Source organism: Patella vulgata, chromosome 5, assembly GCF_932274485.2.
Source record: "Patella vulgata chromosome 5, xgPatVulg1.2, whole genome shotgun sequence".
Classification (NCBI taxonomy): domain Eukaryota; kingdom Metazoa; phylum Mollusca; class Gastropoda; family Patellidae; genus Patella; species Patella vulgata.
Window position 1 is genome coordinate 40,048,775 of NC_065883.2, and position 11,290 is coordinate 40,060,064.

Genomic DNA, 11,290 nt, shown 5'->3' on the forward strand with positions numbered 1-11,290 from the left:
AAATGTCATCAGTGAATAGAGCTTTCAAAGGAAGGGTAGAGAACAGTGAATGCAACATATGCCCACACCGATCAATCTTAAATATGTACAGGCAGCATCGATATTAAATGCAAGGACTCCCAACTACAGACTTATTATAAAGATATATTAATAGTTGATATTGACCAATCAGATTCCAGTAGGCTTATTAATTATGCAAAGAAAGACACTGATAACCAAATGATTTCAATGATCAACAAATACAATTGTAATAAGTACAGACAAAATATCTAAATAAATAGCCTCCATTATCTGCTTCCAGATGAATATGAACTTGGGATTACTAGAACAGATATTAAAACTCAAGAAAAGTTCTCCGTCTGGTAAAAATTTATTTTTGATTTGGCGTGTTTTGAAAGTTATATCAAGGGTGTTCAAATTAAGATAGCTGTAAAATTTGCAAGAGATCTGCAAAGCATTTTATGAAGTGCTGAAGTTGATGTTCCTGCTAAGGCAATAAAAGCAGTTAAAACAAATGTAAGAATACATTCATAATACCTTTCTAGATCTCTCTCAATCTTTTTCTTTTCTGTTGAATCAGCAGGACCTGTTTCTAGGATATGTGTCTGCAAATAAATATTTAATGAATCAACACAAAAATTGATCAGAGTTCGATCATTTGGGGTTTTTACAAATACTATCTAAAAATGTACATCATTAGTGCTTGTATAATTTATCATCATATGGTTACCGGCCATATTTTGTACAAATACTGTTATTATTATTATAATTTCATTTTTACAGTGCTACATTATAACAATAGTTATTTCTAAGCACTTTACTGGCATATTTATACAATGGTACACACGTGATTCTATTTATATGATACTCTAAAAAGATGAGTCTTCAGTTTAAATTTAAACTGAGCTAGTTGGATACATTCTGTGATGTCTCTGGGTTAATTACCAATTCAAAATCATAATGTCAGTGCTATTACTACATTTAAAACTAAACTAAAGACCATTCATTTAAAAAATATTTTAATCTGTGATTGTTTTAATAGGTAGATTATCCAGCGCTATTTTTAATTACATGTGGTTTTATCTAAATAAAAATTCATCATTTAGATATAATAGTGTCTTGTTCTATAGTATGTCCTTGTATAGCACACTTACACACATTTATGAGGCAGTTGTGTGCAGTAGAAGTGTGTAATAATAATATATCTTACAATCTTATAACTCATTTTAAGTTAGTGAGCACAGGGTTCTCTCTACTTGGCATCAACCAACCCTTATTTGGATAAATAAAGCTTTAAAACAGACACAAAAAAAACCCAACCAACAATACTACACAAGTTTGTCTACCAGATGTGATGAAAGACAACCTAAAGTGTCAGAAATTTTATCTCTAAAATATCTACCTTTTCATCTGACTAACATACAAATTCTCAACATATAATTCATCGGAATTCAAATTAGTTGCTTAAATAGAAAAATATAATAAGTTATTATGCAACAAGTAAATGGTAGTAAAAACAATACAAAGTATAATAAAACTAGGGCAAAATATCAAAATTAGTTGATGACACCAATGTTATCCAGTATAGCCTGTAAATAGTTTTTGAAGTAGAACAATTCCTTCAAATTTCAACAAAACCTGGCAAGAATTCTTTGACCTGTAGTGTGTTCATATGAAATTTTGGATGGACCCAGTTAACGATAATATACATCCACATATAACAGGGCATATCAAAATTATGAAGCTTACCAGGGACATTATCCAGTTCAGATTTCCATTTCATCAGCCAATTCTTTGCAGAATCAATATCAACTGAAAAAGAGATGTGTATTTATATTTAACAAATCAATCATAAGAAGGTCATGGTCAAATACTGTCTGCAATCATTTTCTAAGATCAAGCTAATTTTTCAAGACTTGTTGCGGTTTCCAATTCATGTGAGCCATGTAATTAACAATATATTGCATTTCTATTAAATTTGAACACATTTATTTTACTCATATCACATGTGTAGAGACCATATATGTTTACAACAATGTAATGAATTTATTTAATTTTATTACCATTCATATTAGTTGTTACACTACTAATAATGTCTGAACAGTTTGATATTGTCTTTTCAGCTTTCTGTATTTTACTATATAAACGCGTACCTGAAAAAGATGAGCAAGCTAATAACACTAGGGCCGAGGTGCCATTTACATTTGATGAAAAATGGTGAGAAACTGCTCTTACTATCTAGAATCTAATACATGTAGATGGCCATTAAGTTTTGGTCAACATAACTATTGGCCAGCAATCCATATATGTCTCTCAGCAGCTCTTTGAAGGGGGGCATATTGGTTAGGGTTAAATTAATCCCCCAAAATTGTGACCTCAAGTTTTCACATGATTTTTGGGAAGGGGTTATATCGGAGTACCCATACTATGTACAACTAAATGCATACATTTCTAATCAATGCAATAATTTCAAAATTCTAGGAGTCAACAAAATGATATAGGATCTTAACACTATGTTCTCTTTTCAAAAAGATCGGATGATAGCTTTAGCTGCTAAACTTTCTGAAAGAACAGACAAAGTCATCAAATGCAATAGCTTTAAATGTAATTACCAGAAATTAAATATGCTTTTTTGTCTCCCTTATGTCAATAGAGCTATGTCTTTATGTTTTTGTGAATGTATCTAATCTAGTAAATCATGAATAATCATTACCAAAATCAGAGATAATCTGTGATGTTTTATGAAGAACTGCCTCTGTTAGCAAATCACATCTGTTATCATATGACATTTCTTTGGTTATTCTTTTGAATCTTCGTAGGTAGCTCCATAGACGTTCAATGCCTTCTCCATCTGTCATTCCAGTGCCAGTCACATATCTCTGACCATATTTCAACTTTAAAAATGAAAAAAAAATCATTAAATTAAAGCTTTAGCAATTTAAGTAAGATAAATTGATTTTATGATAAAAAATTATATAACGCAACGCTGAGAGAGCAAGTATTTTAATTGAAACTATTTGACAGGTAGAATGAAATATAAATCAAATGTTGACATTAATAATATTCCATCCATATAAACCACATTTTGGTTTGCGAAATATATTGAATATTACTAATACTGTGAGTTTACCTGACAGTCTAGGTTGTGAGCAAAACTGTGGAATATTGGTACAGAAAACTTATAGTGACTCAGCAATTGAAAATTCTCAGTTTTCTGTTAAATAAAAAGTAGTTGTAAGAACATGAAAGTAAATATAAAGCAATATAATTGTATCTAAACAATGTGTAATAATTGTTGAACAACAGCTCATTGTATGACATCACATACTGACAATGCTGGCTTCATACTTTTATTGTATATTCAAATTGAAATAAATTCCAACAATGCAAAGAATTGGGGATAAACCATGCACTAACCGCCAGTTTTGAAAAAAAAATATAATAATATTACTAATTACTTCATAAACAAATATAGTGAGCTATTAATGGCATATATACAAATTTATTTTCTCTATAAAATTAAGGCACATGAACAAGTCTCTTCAATTTTAACCTCTAATCTAGTTTGGGGGTTGTAAACCATCAGTTTGGTAGGTAAATAAGCAGTACTTACCTGCAAGTGTTTGTGTAATGTGCAGGATATGTCATACATCACAATCTTGTCAACAGAAGTTGTATCTTTCTCCATTAATTTCTTTAATACATAAACTGCATACCCAAGTCTAATTTTCAATACAAAATGAAAAAGGAAATTGAATTGTTAATATTTCTAAAATTTATTTACAGTACAGTTACTTCAACCAATTATATATTTGAATTTTATTCTTTTAAAGGACACTATTGGTGTCAGTCATTATAAAATATGTGATAGAGCTCGTTAAATACATCCCAAATATAATTTTAACACAGAGATCATTGCTACGATAGCTGAGTTTTATTTATTTATTTATTTATTTATTTATTTATTCTTCAAGTAAAGGTTACAACATGACAATAAATTAATGTATTATAATAAGAACTAGTGTCGCATTACACGACTGGGAAAGTGACAACAATAAATACAGATATGTATATGAAAATAAGAACTATGTGCTACATTGTAATGTGGGATGCCATATGAGACAAGCATAGAGAAATATGATAGCTATGGTGTCATGAAGAGACCTTTACTTAGGATAGCCCATAAAGCCTGACGTATATAACATCCGTTGCTTATTTCCAATGGGGTCCAAAGTTGCCAAAGTCGCGTCAGTTCATCATTGGGAGGCAAAATTTAATAAACATGCCATCACAGCATTGTATCACAAATAATAAAATATATTTATGTCTACATGTTATACATCAACCAATTTTATTAATAGTAGATTATCAAACTTGTAGTATCACAGATTAACATTGTATTAACAATAAATACTTCTTGGCTGCAGCTTTAAAGCTGTAAAGTGAATCTAAAGACTTAATATCATTTGGTAAATCGTTCCAGACACTTATGGCGGTATAATAAAATGATGTGAGCTGATCTCTACCCGAGCATTTTGGAACCGCAAAATTGAATAAACTAGATCTTGTGCCATATTGATGAGTATCTCTAACACATTTGAATTTTGATTTAAGGTATGATGGACAATTATTATGAAAAATCTTATGTACGTGATTGAGTTTTAACTGTTTAACTCGGTTTTCAACATTAAGTATATTCAAATCAGAATATGAAACATGATCTCTACGTCCTAGCCCATTCACAAATCTAAGAACCTTATTTTGAACAACTTGTAATTTATTTTTAAGTGATTGATTCACACCAGAATACCAGGCTGAGCAGGCATAATCAAAGTGGCACTGAATAAGTGCAGAACAAAGTAAATTTTTGTTTTTTTTGCTAAGGCATTTATTATAGCGAAACAGAAATTCTAATCTTGAATTTGCTTTCTTAATAATGCTGTTAACAGTGTCCTCACCAGACAAGTATTTGTCAAAACGTAGACCCAAATATTTAAGGTTATCTGTTGCTTTTACGGTATGGTTATTGCAGGTTATTGTAAACTCTTTAATACTTCTTAGTTTACGTTTAGGCCCGAAGAGAATACACTCGGTTTTACCGAGATGGAGCGATAGTTTATTATCGATGAGCCATTCTGAACAGGAATCAAGAGCACAGCCAAGTGTTTGTGAAACAACTTCAGGATTCTGATCGGAAAATAATATTGTACTGTCATCTGCGTATAAAATAAGTTTACATTTTGAGGGGATACTGATAACCATATCGTTTACATAGCACAGAAATAATAACGGTCCCAGGATACTACCATGGGGCACGCCACAGGTTATGGAAGCAGGTTCGGATAACGTATCACCAATACTAACTACTTGTTAGATATGAACAAAACCAATCAGTGGACTGAACACCCATCAGTTTTAGTTTCTCACATAAGACATCAGGATCAACAGTGTCAAGCATTATCATCCCTGTAAAAAGATCTTTTGCATTTTGGTCTTTCAAGTGGTCCAGAAGGTGCATAAGACATGAGTCAGTAGAGTAGCGTCCACGAAAACCGGACTGATACTCATAGAGAAGGTTGTTTTGAGTGAGATATGACTCTAATTGAATGTAAATAGATTTTTCAAGTAATTTTGAGACAATACTCAGGACACTTACAGGTCGGTAGTTACTAACGTCCAAAGAGCTATTCTTTTTGTACAAAGGTTTAACTCTAGCTAGCTTCAAATCACCAGGTACGGTGTTTTCTGATATAGATAAATTGATAAGAAATTGAATGTGAACTTTTAAGACGTCAGCGCCATCTTTTAAGAATCTTGCCGGGATCTCATCGAGACCTGTACTTTTTTTCGGATTAAGAGAACAAAGTTGCTTGTAAATAAAATCTTCAGTTACATGATGTAAATTAAAAGTGCTTTTATGTACATTCTTTTTGGTGTAAAAATTCTGTAACAGAAGTGATTTGAAGTTAAACCGATTGCTAGGGGGAGGTAACTTTTGTACAAGAGTTGATGCAACCGTTGTGAAGAAGTTATTGAAATGGTTTGAAACAGACTTTGGGTCATGGATATTAGTGTCATTTACATTTAAGACAATGTTTGCTTTATCCTTTTTATTGTTTTTATATCCAAGATCTTTAAGATTTTGCCAAAGTTTTTTTGAATTATATTTGTTCTCTTCTAATTTGTTTGCTAAATATGTTGATTTAACTTTCTTTATTACTCTTTGTGTTTTATTTCTAATTTTACAAAAGTTTTTGTAATCATTTAGATTTTCATTTTTTCTGAAACGCCTAAGATGCCAATCTTTTTGATATCAATTCTAGAATTTCACTATTTATCCATGGTTCAGTCCTTTGTTTTAATCTAATGTGTTTAATGGGTGCCACAGAATTCAATACTTCAGTAAATATATCTTTGAAACTTAACCAAGCTTCAGTGACATTTGTGCTATTAAAAAGATTTTCCCATTTTGCTTCAAGTAATTTTTGAATAAATTCCTCTTTGCAGTATTGTTTTAAAGATCTAATTTTAATTACAGTATGCTTAGTAATTGGGATCCTGTTACATTTCCTAGTACAATAGGTAATGTAATGATCACTGGGACCTATATTTATTACCCCAGAATTACAAATTTTTTCACCAAATTACACAATATGTGATCAATAATACTTTTAGTGGTTCCTGTCACTCTTGTAAAGTCCACGATTATCTGTTGAAAGTTATAAAGCTTTAGAATGTTAGTATACAGTTTATACAATGGGCTACACTTTTTTGACAAGCATATGTTAATATCACCTAGGAGTATGGTTTCATTGTCAATGTTCAAATTCGAGATAAGTGTTTCGAAGTATTCCAGAAAGTTATTTTGCTTAGGTGGCCTATAAATAGTTCCAACAAGTATTGGTTTGGTTTTAGGTAATAAGAGTTCAATAAACACGGATTCAACATCATTATGTTGTAGATCTGTTCTGTTGGTTGTGGCCAAGTCTGATCTAACATATAAACATACTCCCCCGCCCTGTTAGCTCTTTTTCAAATGTGCAACTTCAAATTAATTTAAAGCTGAAAAAATGGAATTACAAATTTACATCTATCTTCCTCCACATACACTCAGCAATTTAAATTTGTTTAGTGTTGTCATTTTAAAGGAGCCTTGAAATTGACACAAATGGGTCGTAACGCATATAATAATGTTACATGAATGTATATAAACTGATTTACTTTCAATCGTTTCCGTTTTTACTCCAATTTCAAATCAGTTATGTTCGGCGAAATACGCCAGAAGTCTCAATAGAATGGCAATCTCTAGCGTCTGGCTATTCCAGTCTACGCCGATAGTATTTATTGTGCATACCCTCAAGATAAGAATATGGCGTCGCTGTTTGAAATGACTTGTGGAATATGTCTAGCCTCGTTCTTCGAGTCCATTGTTACAAATGGTGCTGAAACGCATTATGGTACCCGACATCAGAAGCCTATCTTTTCCCAGTAAGATCACAACATTAATGTTGATTTAAATTGACAAATAATTCATGTTTTCAATGTCATAGACTTTGAATGATAATGAGTTAGAGACTTAGCTACTTTGAGGGACACTATTTTAGACTTAAATGCAAATATAGACTTCACACAAACAAGAAAAACATCTTAGAAACAAATAAATTGGTCCAAATATTATTCAAATTGATTTCAATCTCTTTCATATTAGACACAAATGAAGAATAAACCATTTCTATTTATGAACATCAAGCTAAAAATAGTATGAAACTTAGGTTTATGTTCCATCTAAATCAATTACTGAAGGAATGTCTTTTTATAAACAAATTATACAAACCTTTAACATCAATTGCATAGACACTAGAGATATACTCTGTGCCACAGGAATGTGTATCGCACCGTTTAAAATGGTACTTTATGTTCATGGGGACATAGAAACTGCTCTAAAGAAAAAAAAACATGCAAAATAAAATCTACACACATCTTGATTCAAAATATATTAAAATAAAAGTTTGAATACCAGACTACATACGAACTACTAGCTAATAATCAAGCCATAATCAGCACTAATGATTAAATAAAACCAGAATTCTTCGTGTTTTAATCTAAACAGCAAAGGATTTAGATTATTCCGTCAATTTTGATAAACACATTAAATCCTTGACAATTTCCATTATACTTCCTTTTCTTAATATAGTTGCAATATTTTAAGCTGCAAATCAAAGGATCAACAGTAAAAACATGAATTTCAAAGAATTGTTAACAAAACATCAAGAAATATTACAAAATGTGATCCTCAATACCTTCCAAATTTGTGGTGAATGAAACATTACAGTCTTATGAAGACTATAACAACAAGACACACAATAATATGCCATAGGACCACAATCCTCACAGAAAACAATGTTCTCCACAACTTCACTGCAATAAAATAAAACCAAGTACGAACAATCCAAACCATAAGACAGAATTCGAAGTCCTAAAAAACGTTATAGGCAAAATAGTGTATTCAAGCAAAATAGTGTAATCAACAAATGGACTGCTCCTCGTGTACAAATTACACGACAAACAGTGGTAACAGGTGTCCGGAAGAGTAAGCTTACCCTGCCTGGCGCCACACCCGCCATAGCTGCATCCAAACTATTAGGCGAAATGTCGGTAAAATAGCGTGATTGGCCAATGAACTATCGGTATGCAAAATGCACGCGATGAACTGTGTTAACGATGTAGTAGATATTATCAGGGAGATAGTAATAGTATACGTGTCAATTAAATATATCTAGAATAATAGCCGAGAGAGACACGTTATATTTACCAATCAAATCAATATGACGGCCATAAAACTTTTTAAAGGTTTTAATAAGTTTAGTGCGCAAGTATCCTTGTAGTTGAAGCTTAGATGACAAATGCCTCGATCTACTTAAAAAATCAGAATAAAAGGAACAAGCTCTCGCGTAACGAATTAGCTGAGACACAAACACTCCATAAGCTGGTGATATTGGAATGTTACTACTAATAAATGGAAAGTTAACAATCGGAAAGTCAAAGTCATCACGTTTATCGTACAATTTAACACTCAGTTTATGGCAATTGTCAAAATCGAGACGCAGATCCAAGTAGGAAGCGTAATTGTCACTGTCAGTGGTGTTTTTAATTTCGAGCTCATCAGGATATATGAATTCTACATAATCACTAAATTTAGGATTATTAAGTGATAAAACGTCATCGATATATGGATAAGTGAAATTAAAAAGTCTGACTGATCGTTTATTAGTTTTTACGAGCGTCTGTATGTAATCGGCTTCGTACGAATAGAGAAACAGATCAGCAAGCAAAGATGCACAGTTGGTGCCCATGGGAATGCCAACCACTTGCTGATATATTTCCCCTCCAAATTCAACAAAGATGTTGTCAATTAAAAAATCCAACATCTGAATTATCTTGATGGCCGTGAATTTGTTTTTGGAATCACTGTGATTCTTAACGAAATATGTGGAATTGTAATTTACAACTAAATATTGATATCTCGCAGTACCTGATTTAGACGAAAAGACACTGTGAATAATGTCTTTCAACCGGGCTTTTAATTTACTATGGGGAATTTTAGTGTACAAAGTAGAAAAGTCAAACGTTTGAATAGATGAGACTGAAGCAAGGGATCTAGATTGCAAACCATCAAGTAATTCTTTGGAATTTTTCAATATCCACATTTGATTTATACCACTACGAGAGTATATTTTGTCACAGTAGTTTTGAATACCCTCTTTAACAGCCGTTAGTATAGATGTCAATACTTTTGAAAGTGGTTTTGTGGAACAACGGGACGAACCTGCTATAAAACGTTGCTTGTAGGGATTTTTATGTAATTTAGGTATCCAATATAACAAGGGCAAATCTGTATAGGTATCTCCACACGGAGTACCAAATGAAGTGAGTACAGATTTGTGATTGGATATAATTTCATCCTTACTAAGAGTTGATCGTTTATATGTAGCACTGTCGATTGGTTTCCCGAAATTAAGTTCTTTGAACAGACAGTCAAAATAATGTTGTTTACATATAAACACTATGTTATTGGACGCCTTGTCAGCCGCCGGAACAATGACATACTTGTCATGCAAGGCATTGAGATTTTCAACAATGTTAACATCATTGAAAATAGACTTGCATGTATATTCTTCGTTTAAGTAAACGACTGATAGACTTAGTCCAATCAGAGAGAGTATCCGAGATAACATCTTCCCTCTTGGCCCATGATCTAGCGTAGTCCTCTACGGCATCCATAATAAGTTTGAAATTTTGATCCCATGAAAATGGTTGCGGTTCCCGGTATTTGGGTCCTTTGAACAAAATTTCACGTGGCTTATTATTCTGGACTATGTTCAAATCACCAGTGACCACATGTCCAGCTGGTGGGTAAAGGAAGGACGACGTAGAGCAAGAACAGGGTAGAGGGTCATCATATAATTCTTTTGCATTGATGTTAGATAATGCATTTCTGTAATTAAATATTTTGGATGCAATGGGTTTAGTATAAGTATAAGAAATCCTAGGAACAGTAACAGTTTTGAAGTAAGGAGGGATATGTGCTGTGACTTGCTTATGGTGTAATATTTGGCTTAACCCGATAGCATCAATGCCTTTATTAGCAAATTTCAGTTTTAGAAATGAACTGTTGGTGGCGTGTGACGCATCAGGCTCAGTCGTAATGTCCAAACGACGGTGGGCAATGTCAAGAACAATGGATACAACCCTGTATTCAGTGGATGCAGGATCAGTACAATTTGAATCCAAACATTCAGATTTAAGTAATTTCAAAATAGTAAGTGGAATAGAATATAATTTAGTACGGATATGGTGTGGCCCTAATGGTTCTTGAATAATTTCCAAAAGGGCGTCCAGTGATATAGTGCTGAGCTTAGGTGGTGTGTAGCGACGATGTCCATGACTGCGTTTTCGACGACGAAACTTTGGGAATAACGTCATGACATTAACATCGATACACGCAGGGCTTGATAAATTCCAGATACTAGCTACATTGTCATTGCATCCATAAGGGGTGGCAGTACCTAATGTTCGTATCCAATATTCCTCTCGGTCTCTGCGAAAGGGAGTACTCAAAGTAGGGCTGTTAGTATGGTGGTAAATTTTCTCTAATATGGACACTCTCATTGATAGTATAGAGTGGTCCGGTTGGTTAAAATGTCTATAGAGAATCTGGTTACTACCCTTATTAATGCACACTGATCCGCAGTGAATATTTGCTAGGCCGCTACAATCACTGATAAGGATG

The 11,290-nt window shown here is 32.8% G+C and overlaps 1 long non-coding RNA gene across 1 annotated transcript; it reads right to left on the bottom strand.

The window, feature by feature from the left end:
* Nucleotides 1–546: 546 nt before the first annotated feature.
* On the bottom strand, nt 547–2,143 carry LOC126820718 (uncharacterized). The gene is made up of 4 exons (XR_007680108.1): nt 2,064–2,143; nt 1,750–1,812; nt 1,403–1,463; nt 547–605 (listed from the first exon to the last, which is right to left on the bottom strand). It is a non-coding gene; the product is annotated as an uncharacterized LOC126820718 (long non-coding RNA).
* Between the last annotated feature and the right edge of the window lie 9,147 nt (nt 2,144–11,290).